Raw genomic sequence first — 8445 nt, 5'->3', positions numbered from 1 at the left:
TCAATCATGGCTTTCTTTTACACGCCACCGAACTGAACATATGACTACTGGTGGCCGCCACTACCCTAATGCCGAGTAACCGATTTATGGACGAAATGATCCAGAATTTATGACCGAAGGCCTGTCGACATCACTTTTCACAAAAAAACGGCGGCAAGGAAGCATCCCTCGCCATTCGGCAGAGCCAACTATGAGTCGACACCACAAGATATCCTCCCGTTCGACGGATTATCCGCTAACTGTGTTGTTGTAACCCTAATTGGACTGCGTAGGCTGCGAGTTGAGAGACTGTTTCGCGAAAACTCCAATCAATCGCGCGGTGAGTTTATATTGGGCCATGGTTTCGCAGAATGCATTATTCCCGTTACTAGGCTCGTGTTTGTCACGAAGTAGGCTTAGGCTCCAGCTTGACGGAACGGATTGCCGGGGTACCGTGTCTTCTCGTTAAAATTCGCCTATTTCTCCAATTTGATGGCTTATAGCAGGAAATTGATTTTTCCTCGAAACCCGAGGATGGATGCCCCGGGAGGAATGGGTGCGAAGCTATTTTTACGCTTCACCGCGCGCGTCACTAAGGTATTCGCACCGAAAGGAAAACCTTAGTCCGCTCCTTCCATGGCTGAATAATTCAAATGTTCGTAACGTCCGGCATTTTTCGTCACAAAGCGGGGGGAAAACTCTGGACTTTCTGGCGCTGGAGTTTCCACCGACAACGGGCGAAACATTGCGAAATGGTCCCGTTGATGTCCTCGGGGTGCTGGCCGCAGAGCTACCCAACGTGAGCACTGATATGGGGGGCCTGCCACGATACGGTGTGTTGCTAAATTATGAAATCTTTAAACCGAACCCAAGTTAAACCGAAGCCACTCCGGAAAAGAGTCCTTAGCTCGGGGCTACTAGACGGTGACCAATGCGTGTCCGTGTGTGCGTCAGTCGGCCATGCATGCATTCACAATGTTGTTTTACTTTCCGAACACATTTTCCAACACTTCAGGCACGGTGCGTTTTGTTTGATGGCGCTCGGAACCAGCAACACACTGGCCTCATTAAAGCCATTCAGCATTACTTTTCTGTGCGGGGAAAACTCATATGCGCTACATTCGTTTTGCAGTCGCTTTGCACCTCGGGGCACTGTGTTACATAATTATTTGAAATTTTACGACAACCTCACCGGTACCGTGGCACGTTCAGCGTACCTTTCCGTGTGCGTTAAAACATATCCATATCCGGCACTCCACGGTACCCACGAGCCCACCGGGAAACTATTCTCGTGCACGGGCATTGTTCCACAAAACTTTTCCCCACTGACCGTTCAGCACGCCGACGGCCCAATTACGTCGATGCTCATTTCAGCACCGGAACCGGGGTAGGGTTCGCTGCCGAAGGGCAACTTTTGGTAGCTAACTAGCCCCAAAAATGCGTTACTCTTTCCGTTTTTTTATCAGAAAGAATGGCACGGATCCCGCGAGACGCGGATTCGCGAAGGATACGAAACCGAGAAGGGCCCGTGTAAGGACAACGCGTCCGTTGCGATCGAACCGACGGAAAACACTGACCACGGATCACGGCCTCGGGTTGGATGCTGCACGAAGTTCGTCCGTTTTTCGAAGCACCTGCCGATCGGCGGCGTTCTTCCGGTCCCAACTTTAGACACGGAAAACTCAGGATACCCGAAATAAGGCTGGCTACCGTGGTCGGGTGAACGCTCGGAATTCGGTACCATCAAAGGGGGTGGATCAGTAAAAGGGTGGTAGGTCAGTGTTCATGGGAAATGAACTCGGGGCGCGCATGCGGCAATCGGTCCATTGATTCACGCAGCGCGAACGAAGGAATCAAAACAAAACGGACGTAAAAGACCGGCAACGACCAAAATGCAGCGCTGACGGGATGAAGGTCGTCGCGATTGAACAGAGAGAAGCCGAGAGAGAGGCCAGAGAGATGATCATGAACTTGTGGGCGGCGTTGTATTGATTACTTCATTCGCCTTTCGATTTGTGCGATGTAAACCTTCATCTCCAAGCTTAATAAGAATTTTTTGCATTTTCTCTTAGTAAATTATTGAATTAAATTTATTTACATCATGTTTTATGCTATCATTCGCTCACCGCGGTTTATTTGTTGGTATTGTATTAGGTCTAGGTGTTAATTCGTGCGGTTTACAATACATGGCACTGCTCACTAAGTATAACGAATATTTTTGAAATGAAATATGTGTTTGACAGCTACTGTCATTACGCATCTAACGCAGTATATGTTTTTTTGCTAAAGTGCAAACAACACCTTTTATAAGCATTTGAACATGTCAAGTTTTGTTCCTTGTAGAGTAGTTTTGCGGGGAGTACTTTTTCATTACTGCTTGCACGGCAGCAAAAGGGGTTCTTGTACCGAATCGTCACTGGTTATGAAAAGGGGAGTTATTACAAGAATCCTAAACGCAAAAAACCCTGCATACAGCTTGGTGAACCAGGGCCACCGCAACTAAAGCAAAATATTCCTTGCGCAAAGGTTATGCTGTGCATATGGTGGGATATGAAAGGTGTGGTATACTTTGAGCTTTTAAAACCTTATTAAATTGTTGAAGGACAATCCCATAAACCACAATTAATCCATTTGAAGTAAAGCTTTGGCCATGAAACGACGGAAATGGGATAAAAGACATGATAAGCTGATTTTTAAAAAGGCAAAACTCGATCCCACATCGCAAAACCGGTCAAAACCTATCTCGAAAATGTCGGATGGGAACTATTAACCCCCCCGCGCTATTCACCAGATGTTGCTCTTTCTGACTAGTATTTGTTCCGTTACATGAGTAACGATTTGGCAGCACAGCGGTTCTTCTCTTATGAAGGTATAGAAAAATGGGTCTCTGACTGGATCGCTGATAAGGATAAGAATTTCTATCGACACGGAATCGAGGAATTACCCGAAAGATGGGAGAAAGTCGTCGCTAACGACGGGCAATACTTTCAATAAGTTAGTTATACGTTATGTTGTTGTAATTAGGTTATAAATATTGAATAAAAACCGCACGAATTAACACCTAGACCTAATATTAAATTGATACCGACACGAAGCACCTTTCGGTGTGCACGAAGATGCTTGACAAACTCTTTGTGCGAATTTTACATATGCCTTCAACATACACAATGTTCGTTGTCTCAGCGCCGGCAACGGATTGAAATTCATCACGATTGACTTATGCTCGCGGCGTGATTTTATTTTATCTCATTCTTTTGTTTAACACCTCTGAACAAGCATTGTTTGCATGCTAATAGTGCTCATTATGCAAAAGCCTCTACACTGTACACTCGTACGTCTTATCAATCGGCGGGCAATCTTTGGCACACACTTTCAATCTTCGCACGGTCCGGCGCCGCGACGACATCGTTGGGACAATATTCTCACCCGTTATGCTCGGTGGGAGGGATCGAAATCAATTCCACATGACGCCGAGTGCGTGGCAGGAATATATAGAAATGATCATAAATTTGGTCAATCTTACTAAAAGACCATTATGCAAAATGGGTTCGCTTACCTCCATCAACGGCGCGATGATTTGGTCAACCAAGGATCAACAGTTTGCGGTGGGTCTGGCGACATCAGCCGTGGAAGATCCTCCCGAACGCGTTTACAGGTAGACGCTGTTTGCATTCCAACTTCCCAACATTATAATGAACTGACCGCCGGAACCGCAACCTATACCGGCCCGACGATATAGCTTTATACGAAACTTTGCGCCTTACCCAAGCAGGACTCACGGGAGTTTTTGCGCAGCCCCTCACACCGGCGTTCCGGGTAAACGGGGAAATTTATTCACACCTTCGCAAACCACCAAACCCCCAGGCAACCCCCCCTGCGATGTAACGGTGGCTGTCTGCCAACACTCGGAGCGGATAGTTTCTGAGGCAAACCTCAACGCAAACACACTGGCCGAGTGAGACTACGGTTACGGTTCGATGAGCATTGCATCAAATCACCCCGAAAATCGGGCGAGAAGAGAAGTACAAAAGAGTCTGGTCTGCTCTGGTGCTCTGGTGGAGCCGTTTGGCATCAAAGCCCATAAAACTTTAGTCCCGCAAAAGTCCCGAAAAAGTTCGGCCAACCGACCTCGAACGAGATGGTGTGTGTGGGTGTGTAGGACAATCCAGTTTCACCTGGCACTATTTCGAGGTTTCTCACCCGGAACGGGATTCGGGCCACAAAACATCGCCCATTTATAAAGGTGCACCGGAAAACCCCACCAAGCACACCAGATTTCTTTGATGGCCCAACTCGGGTTGTGGGGATGCGGACATGCTTAAGCATTACGGAACGCAGGTTTGCGCATTCGAGTGTGATCACATCAGAAGTTAGGTTCAAGTTCAAGAGTAAAGTGGCGCCGATTTCCCAACTCTGCCTCCATGGACTACTGGAGACGCCGAGGCACACGCCAAGGTATTGTTTACGACCGCAGATTCGGGTGGTCAGATTCGTGGAATTCCACCACAAAAGATGCGGCATCAAAGTTTTCGCACACAACCCAGCAAAGGAGTGGCACGGATGAAAAAGTTAACCAATTGTTACCTTCAACCGACTAGACCGTGGCCAGATTAGGTTGCGACACACACGTCTGTCCCAATTGTAATTACGCGGGGCGTTAGTTGGTTAATCAATTATTAACATAAATTACTTAACTTCGGATTTTTTCGGCCATCCGGTGTTTTCGGCCTTCCACGGGCCCCCGGACACTGGACCGTAACCGGCGTGGATGAATGATTAATCTGGAGACATTCGGCCGAGGGTGACGCGTGCGAGGTGTTCTATTGTTTGCACGACAGACCCCCTTGGAGGGTTGACCCCCATCAACTGGTGCCATTTGTTAACATTGATGTGGAATGAAACTCTCGTTTAGTGGCGAATGCATTGCAACACAACTAATAGAAACAATATTTCATAGCAACCCAACCCAACCTATTCACTTTCATTTGGCATAGGACACTGACTATGGCCATTGTAAAGTAGCAGCATAACACTTTGTAGCGCATTAATAACGTGTTAGGTACCTTACTCAACATCGCCACCGTCTGGCCATCGTCGAGTCGTAACATTTGTGGGAAGCTCAAATTGAACGATCACCCTGGGACCCGGTTCTAATCGGAAAAAAGATTTATTGCAATCTATTTAAGTGACACCAGGAGTTAGGATTACACAAACCATTACACCAGCGCGCGGAAGCAGACACACTGCCGAACCCTCCCGCGTAAAATTGATGCCTCGTTGTTAATTGTTGAGATGTGGACCCGCAAACGCTTGGATCCCGCGGCTCGTGGGTGCGACTGGAAACACTAAACCAACATCGGCGGCGCTCTGAACGACTTCCCGTGGCCAGGACTCGCCGAAGTAGACTTCACTGGCACACTGTGCGGTAGGTCCGCGTTCGGGAAGCACTCTGGAACGGGTATCGCGGGGCTGTGTCTATGCTAATGGTTTATTGGTGCTTTTAATGGCTGCTTTCGGATTTTTAATGGCACTCGTCGCTCGGTAATGCCATACGTGGTTGTCGCACGCTCTGTTTGTCTTGGACCGCAACTCGCTGGCCGCAGCACATAAGTGCGAATGTCGGTCATAAATGTGCACGCAAATGCTAATCGCGAAAGGGGTTCTGGTCGTGGCAGGTGTAATGTGTTTCGATGCGCCCGAATCATTGGCGCGTCGCACGGAGCGCAGTATCCGCAACGTGCTCTCGGAAGTGCCTCAGAGCCGCACGATAATTAATGTTGCACTTTAATGGAAAGCGTGGCTTATCGGGCACGGTGCTTCCGAGGACGGTTTTGCACTCTGTCTGCCAATGTTTCAGCGTGCGCTCCACAGCGCGAATCGCGACCGGTGCCTTATGTTGGCGACTAATTGCATTGTTCCGTCTAGTTCTAGTTCCGATAGTTTTTTAATTGATTTTTACTTTCGTGGCCACTCGCGAGCATCCAGGTTTCCGTTTGGCCCGTGGTTGATACACTTGCTTGCCCGGGATTAATTTCCAGTCGACGAACGCGACAAGCGTCCATAATGACCAATCATTAGGCGCAGTGTTACCCTAGGCGCCTTATGCTGTTCGCTTTCGATTCGTACTTTGCTCGTTGATGGCCGCAGTTACACTAAGTAGCAGCGCGAAACAACTTTCAACGGAACTGACGGATTTTTGTCGCGGCACCGCCAGGATGCGATTAATTTTATTTTATCCTCCGTCTCGCAAAGTTTCATAAGTTTGTTTAATTATTTCTACCGGTGCAGAGGCGAGGGCAGCGCGCAGTGTCGCACTTCGTTAGGCTGCTTTGTATTAAAATGAAGCAAAGTGAGTAAAAAAGGCACACCTGAAACTTTTGTACCTTTTCATGCTGGTCACATCCTCCGGGTTGGCCGGTGGCTGATCTTGTGGACTGCGGAAGGATTGTAAGGGGGAGACTGCGGCCGCGAACATGGGCCGCACTGAAAGGAGGTGATGAAATAAAATGTACACGAGAAAAAAGCTTAATTATAAATTGTTCACCGAATGACTGATGGTCGTTCCTTTGTGTGGCATAAAATATTAATCGTCCCAAATTATGAGCTCCTCGTGGTGAGATGGTGAGATATGGTTGTGGGGCCTTATTTTTCTTGCCCTTTTTTTATTTGAAATGTTCTGTTTTATCCCTTCGCATCGAGCATGCTGCAGGGGCTTTAATCATTCCGGTGGGACATTGATTGGCCCACGGGCAGTCCAACGGCCAATGACAATGGCCACTTATTGGAATTAAAAATATCCGGCAGATGCTACTTGCACGGTGGAAAATAAATCAAACCGCGTCTGCACGAACAGAAGGACGAAATTGCTGTGAGTTCGGGGCTCGATTTTGAGGTACACTTTGATGTTCACCGCTATTATGGCTATTGAAGAACTTTAAATACAACCGGTGGAAAAATCCAATATTTGATTTGATGATTACACGTACGAAGGAACAGGTCCTCCTGAACTGACAGCCCCAATGGACATACACACTGCAGTGGCTTCGACAACGTTTCGTTAATCCTCTGACCGGTTGGGGCTCATCGGTCAGCGAAATCCATTTAAATTGTTAAACACCGGGTGCAATAAGCCCGCTTAATGCCGTCCAATCAACCGGCGGATGATTGGGAATGCTGTAAAACGGTGCACACAAACCGTCCCGTAGGTACAGGCCGCTGGACTGAAGGCAGCATTAATTTGCCGCGAAGCGCAAATCCGGCCGGGAAACGTATTTGCGCGGTGCAGAAATAACCAATAACCAGTATTTGCCCCTTTTTTTCTGGCCCTAGTGTGCACCACATGTGCACAAATGGTAAGAAGTTAATCGGTAAAAATATGTTTCGCGCTGGGTGCAATCTTTGTTAAAACAGTCACACGGAAACCCTGTTTTCCGGTAAACACTTTCGGCCGTCGGAAGATCCGGACATCCGGAGCTGTTCGGCCGAACCGTACCGTCATCGCATCGCAGTTAATTAACATTTTTCAACTTAATGTGCTGCCTATCGATGGGCGCATGCAAATTGTTTGAATAAACGGCAGATACCGGGCATGGTAGCAGCATAAGTGCCGGATGGCTCTTAATTATTGTGCGATTCACAAATTCGTGAACACGGGAGCTCTGCCGGCCAAACACCACAAACGTGGGGCAGCATTAATCCAGCCGCGTACGAAACAGAACATAACCCCGTCGGTTGCGACCGGAGCACGTGTCCATCGAACTGTGACGGATCGCGAGCGGACCGGAAGTCGGTGCGTAGACGACGGTGTCTAGCCCGGTGCATCATGCCCGGGTGAGGAGAGAATTATTAATGAATTATGAATAGCCAACTAGGCGATGTGCGATACCGTACCGGAACTGGGAGCACGGGTTCCGGGTTCCCGGCACCGGTGCGGGCTGTGGCGGTGTTAAATGAACATTGGTAACATTGTTGTTTCCCGGCCAGCTAGCAGAACACTGCGGCGAATGGTTAGAATATTTCACGTTCGGCTCGGCTCAGCAGCTCACCCGTTTTGTCGTTAACTGGTGCCGGCAGACTTCGAATCGATGATGGGAATCGAATGATGACATAACGGAGTGTGGAATACGGGTCAATGCAACGGTCGCATGGTGCACCGGCTGGCGCCGTGAGTTCGATTGCCATTCACCCGGATGTCGGACGGTGCCCGAACTGGTTGTCCGTTCCGATGGACGCGACACGGGCGGCAGAAGGCAAATAGATTAAAAAATTTAGTGCACTTGATGGCCGCGGTATGAGTAAAATGAAGCACGCACAGCAGGAGTTGACTCTTTTTTTGTTGTTGCAAATCGGCCAATTCCGTTATAGGCGAGGTCGAGTGCGTCTGCCAAATTGGAACGCGTTCGCGCAAATACCTGAAGTCGCTCCATGGAGTCCATCCAATGGCCAGTAGGGCGGAAGGTTAAATTG

This window comes from Anopheles cruzii, chromosome 3, assembly GCF_943734635.1.
Source record: "Anopheles cruzii chromosome 3, idAnoCruzAS_RS32_06, whole genome shotgun sequence".
Lineage (NCBI taxonomy): Eukaryota > Metazoa > Arthropoda > Insecta > Diptera > Culicidae > Anopheles > Anopheles cruzii.
Note: the sequence above shows the minus strand (reverse complement) of the source record.